Source organism: Chenopodium quinoa, unplaced genomic scaffold (assembly GCF_001683475.1).
Source record: "Chenopodium quinoa cultivar QQ74 unplaced genomic scaffold, ASM168347v1, whole genome shotgun sequence".
Taxonomy (NCBI): Eukaryota; Viridiplantae; Streptophyta; class Magnoliopsida; order Caryophyllales; family Amaranthaceae; genus Chenopodium; species Chenopodium quinoa.
The window spans coordinates 1,387,839-1,394,081 of record NW_018744757.1 but is presented as its reverse complement, the minus strand read 5'-3'; positions in this window follow the sequence as shown (position 1 = coordinate 1,394,081).

The window sequence follows — 6,243 nt, the reverse complement described above, 5'->3', positions numbered from 1 at the left end:
GTGGGGTTTTGGGGTTTTTTCTTTTTCCTTTTCATTTCCTTTTATTTTATTTTATGGTAGTTTTGTTTTTTTTTTTGTTTTTAGTTTTAGTTATTTTAATTCTTTTATTTAGTTTTATTTCTTTTTAGTTTCTTTCTTTTATTTTATTTTTATTTAACTTGTATTATAAATATCCCTTTGGGGTTATTTTCTCAAACAAAAAACTTTCAATTAACATTTTTTTAGATAGATTAGATTAGTTTAGCCTATATTTTCTCTCTCTTAGGGTTAGATTAGGATTTTCTCTCTCTAGTTTAGGAGTAGTGTAGAGAGAGAAAGATTGGATTTCCATGGAGTTTTTGAGAGGTTGAAGATGCAACTTTGTGGAACTTCTTCTCATCTATTCAATGAGCATTTTCTAACTTTCTCTCATCTTTATTTCTTTTCTTAATTATTAGTTTTTTATTTTTGTTTGTTGATTTGAGTAGATTAATTAGTTTGTTTGTTTAATCTTGTTTTTATTCTTATTTTACCTTGTTTTCCATGTCTTTCTTCATTATGTTAGCTTAGGTTTTGTTCTAGGGAATTGGATAAAGGTTATATTAATGAATTAAATGATTGATTGTGATTAGTATGAAATTGTTTCTTGATTATTGTGTATGGGAGATGCTTTTATGGATTAGAATCTTTCTAGCTAATCAATTATATGCTCTTAATTGTGCTTTCAATCAATTGTGTGAAAGTGAGTTGGTTGAGAGCCCTAAATTCTTCCATACCTTTTCTAGGCTAATTGCACGAGAGTGAATTAGTTTAGTAGGATAATTAACATGCTTAATTGTGCGAGAGTGAGTTAAATGTGTTGATGTTCCTAATCGAGGTCATTTTCATCTATTTGTATGATATTGTTTAATATATTGGTGTGATTGGATTCCACTTTCCCTAGTTTTAGTTAATTGCTCTTAGTAGTTTTTAGTTTAACCTCTCTCTATCTCACGACTTTTCCTAGTAGTCTAGTTGGCACAAATTAATACACTTAGTCCTTTTGGGTTCGACCCTTTACTTGCCACTAACTAGTTTAGTGTAAGTTTAGGTATTATAAATTTCTAATTTGGTTAGGGTTAGTAGTCCCAACAACCTACTTTTACCCGCGACCACTAGGACTCCATGTTTCTTTTCTACCCAAACCTTCATTTCTGAAGTGTTAGCTTTTCTTTTCCCTTTATCCTTTGTAGAGTCTTTCTTCTTAGGCATCACAGGTGTTTTGAATTCAATCTTTTCACCCAACCGTTCCTTAACAAGAATCACTTTGTCACCTAGACGATTCTTTACATTGGTTCTACTCTGATTTTTCTTCATGTCCTTTGTAGGCTTATTAAGAAGCCATCTCTTCACATCATTGGGCAAGGAAGGGGGAACCTTTTGGGTAATCACTTCCCATAAAGGCCTAGCACTCCAATATGTGTTAAATTTCTCTACTTCTTGTGAAACAGGGAATTCATAGGGACAACGGAGATCCCCAGAAGGAATTGTTTGAAGTAGACCGTACTGCCTTTTTACCCTACAGGGATAATAAAAAGTCATCTTGGTTAAGCTTGGAAGACGGCAGAAGGGTTGCTTGTGGACACCAACAATCTTCTCTATTTTCTACCAGGGGACGACTCACTTGATAGAAAAGTTGCCAGAGGCAAAGACTTTATTCCACTCATGGTGCCCCATCTTAGAGAAGCATTTCTTTTGCCTCACAAAGCAATTTGGAGTATTTTTTCAATATTGTCATGAGGACATTAATTCTAGTCTCTTCATTAGCCATATCTACAAAAAAAAAAAATCAATGCAAATAAATTAGTATTACTATACAAAAATATATTTATGATTTCTGTAATTAAAAATATTATTTTTCTACCTGTAATAAAATTGAAGAGACTCGAAAAGGTGCTTTTAGATTTTTCTTCAATTCATCAAGACTAAGCATAGTCTCTCCAACAATTAATGGCATTGGATTTCTTCCAGATTCAAGTTGCTCCTAAACAGTTTATATAATTGCTTGACCCTGATTAGTTTTACCACTAGTAAGAAGATATTGGTTAAGCATGCAAAAGAGAAAATCCCTTCTTCTATAAACATGAAAAGATTCAGAATAAGGTCTACCAAAGTAGTGGCGTGCATTCTTCTTTTTTCACTCTTCTTTCTTTTCCTTCTAAAAGGGGGATCGAGCTTTGAATCCTCAATATTAGGAAGGGCAACCTCACCTTCCTTAAGAGAGACTTCAAACCAAGCGGGAACTTCAAGGAAGTCATCATACCTCATTGTCACCTTATCATCACGTGGAGGTAAGCTCTCATTAGCCATCACATCATCGACCTTATCAACTCTACATACGCTCACCGCCATAGGGCTCTTTAAAACAACATTCTCAACTAGCCTACAAGGAAAGGGGACTGGGCCTTCAAACTTGTTTGGTTCACTAAAATCAAATGGCTCCTCATTTTGTACTTGAACCTTCTTCTCAACCACATCATCTACACCCTTGTCCTCCTTGCAAGTTTTGGGTTAATAAGTATGTGAAGGGTTAGTAGATGATTGTAAGGGGAGTTTTGTGGTTAAATGGAGAGAAGAAGTTTTGGCTAGTTGGGAATCAACAACTTCATTGTAAGATTTGATTTCTTGGAATTATTGAGTGATAATTTGACGTTGTTGAAGAATTTGAGTTTGTGTGTGGTCGGGTGGGGATTTTCTTCATACGCTTGAGGACATAGGTCATGATTTTGATCTTGAGAGTTCTCTACTTGGTTGGAAAGGTAGGAAAAGTTTTGGGTTGGTGGATTGAAGAGAGGTCCATCTTGGGGGTAGGAGTTTTCTTGCCTTAGAGGTTGTTGAAGTTGTTGGGATTGAGCTTGGGTTACAAACTATTTTTCCCTCAAAGTCAAAACTTCACCATGCTTGAGATTGAACTCTCTACAATAGGATGCATCATGACCCGTCCCAGCACAACGAGCACATGAGAAATCAAAGATTTCTGAATGTTTTGAGCACAAACCAACACTTGAGTTCAACTTGAAAAGACCTTCATTCAAGAGCTCAACTATGTGCTTAAGTTGACCGACTTTCTCCAACTCATAAAGATCTCCTTGCTTCCCTTAGGACCTTCTTTGGCCTCCCCAAGAATAGCTAGTAGCCACTTCATCAATTGTAGCTTCAACTTGGCTTTGAGGGATCTTAATCAATTGGCCACCGGCACCCGCATCTAGATTGGTCCTTGACATTGGCTACAAGCCATCATAGAAGAATCTCATGAGCAAATTACGGTTGAATTCATGATGAGGACATGCTATAATCAAATCCTTAAACCTTTCCCATGCTTCCCCAAGAGTTTCATCCGGTTCCTCCTCATTTTTGCGGTTTGCTCATCGGAAATGAACCTCTTGAGAAAGGCCTTCACAACTTCCTTCCATGTGGTGAGAGAGTTGGGCTTCAAAAGCTTGAGCCATTTCTTTGCTCTTCCGGTGAGATATTTCCAAAAGAGATGCATATGAATGTAATCTTGGCTCACTTCATTTGTTTGCATCATTGCACACAACTCAAGGAATCGGTCCAAATGCTCAATGGGGTCTTCACTTACGCCTCCGAAAAATTGCTCAATTTGCACCATCCTAGCATATTGTGGATGGATTGTGAAATTAGTCTCGGTGATCAGGAGAAGTATACCATTCGTGAGCTCATATATTTTTGGGTTTCCAAACTCCCTAAAGAGAAGGTCATCCTCTTGTCTTGCCATATATCTCTTTGAATACAACAAAGCTAAGCACACGATTAGCAATGACAAGTAGGATTAAAAAAGCAAAGTAAAAGAAAGGAAAGAAAATAAAATGACTCTAACAATAACAAAAATAAATGTTAAACAAGCCGCTTCCCCGTCAACGGCGCCAAAATTTGATCAAGGGTTAGATAGGTCGTTAAGCTACTACCCTAATTAAATTAATCATTTATAATACCTAGACCTACACTAAACTAGTTAGGGGAAAGTAAAGGGTCGAACCACTAGGGAAGCACACTAATTCAACATCAATAATCACTAATGCAAGAGTGAAAAGGGGATTGTTTTTTTTGGTTTTGTTGAGTAAGAACACTAAAACTACAAATAAGCACGAAAATGATGATTAAAATCAAGGGACAATGACTCTAGGGATACGGGGGTGTCCAATATGATTAGAAAAAGGGGTATAATGGTGATTATCATGAAACACATGCCAAAGAACACAAGATTCTACCTAAACAATTCATTCTCATGCAATAGTCTAGGCAAATCAATGAAAGAGGTCTACACTAATAAGGATCATTCTCATGCATCCCATTAGTTACAATAAAATCAAGAGAATAAAGAAGCACAATCCATAAAAACTCCACTTTAATAACTCATTCTCATGCAATCATTAAAATAGAGACGATCTTAATCTAGTTCAAATCACTTTCATGCATTTAAACTAGAAAACATCAAATAGAGTGCAACAACAATTTCAAGCTATTAAAAATTATGTCTTTCATCAATTTATGGCATAAGATCAATCCAACCATCATCATTCATCCAATATCAACTCATATCTTCCACCTCCTTCCCCTAGGCAAAAGTTTAGCCTAGAGAAGGGAGATTAAACACAATATCAAAACTAGAAATAAACTCAAGAAACTCAAAACAAAACATGATTAAAATCAATGAAATCAATGACAACTAGATGAACTAATAAGATTAACAAAAATAAGCAACAATAAAACAAATAAATCAAACTAAAGGAAAGGAGAAGAGATTACAAAAGAAAGGATTAATGAAAGATGAAAACTTGAAGTCTTGCTTGATTGAAGATTAAACTTGAGCAAAGTTGAATACTTGGAAAAAAATTAAGCAATAATCTACTTTCTCTCTCTAAAAATTATCTAATCTATCCGAAGAGAGAGAAGCTCTCCTAAACTAATTAAGAAAAATAGCATCCTAAAATTCCCCCCTTTCTAATTACCCAAAGATGGGTATTTATACAAAGCTAATAAAACTAAAAGAAATCAGAAATTAAGGAGGAAACAAAAGAAAATAAAAGAGAAAAGAAATAAGAAAAGAAAAGGAAATTAAAAAGAATAAGGAAAGAAAGTAAAAGAAAAGAAAGAAATTCAAAAATGAAAGCAAACCCACCAATTCCCCAAATTAAACCATCAGACCCTCCATTCCCCTTCTTCTTCGATTTTTTTGCATCTATGGGAATAATCCCATACTTCACTCACCATCAAACTCCATCATCAAACAACGCCATCAAATCCCCATCGTTCATCATCATCAACTATAATGGAGCATCAAATCGTGGCCATCCGATTTTCATTAAAATCACGTGAGAAGCTCGTGATTGAACCCACATTTGCGCGCCCGCAAAGACGTCGCGCAGAGGTCGCGCAAATGCTACTGCCTCGAATCTGAATTTGGACTCCATTTGTGCGCTTTCTGACAGGGATGCGCGGCCGCAAATTGGATGTTCTGTTAGAGTTTGTTGGTGAGTGTGTGACGGTGGTAAATTTGAGGTGAATAATTGCGAGGTGATGCAGGGGAAGTGGGTTGTTTGTGTGTCTGTTGCGGTTGAGTTCGGTGGCTTGCGAGTTGCGAGTTGGCTGGGATTGGTGGCGATATAGGAGGCACAGCAGGAGCTGCGGGCTGCTCTTATTGGAGGCCGCTGCTGGCGATTTGTGGTTGTTAGGTAGGTGGTAATTGATGGCTGGAGATGTTGAGGTTTGGTTTGCGTGGGCAGCGTTGCTGTTGGGAACGGTTTAATTGGTGGCTGACGATGGTTCTGGGTGTAGGGGTTGCGTGAGAAGGAGAGTTGGAGCAGGAAAGTTGGCTGCGGTTGCTGTTTTGGTGATTAGGAACAGTGGCGCGGCTGGTGGTTTGTGATGGTTAGTGGATTCGGTGAATTGGTGGTTTAATTGGTGAGTGGTAGAGACTCGATTGGGAGTTGGCTAGTGGTTTGGGTTGCTGCGACTGGCTGCAAATTGTTGGCGTGGTGGATGTGTTTGTTGTTGTTGTAGTTGTAGTTGGTGGTGTTGAGGAAAGCAGGGAGCAGGGGAGATGAGTGTGTGACTGGTGTGGTGGAGGATAAGTGTATGTGGGGTGAAGGTTAAGGGGCAGCAACTACGATGCTTGGAAGCTTCTTGGATTGAAACCTTTGACTCGAACCTCCGACCTCCGAACACGAATATGACTTTGAAACCCGGAACACCTACAACCAAAAA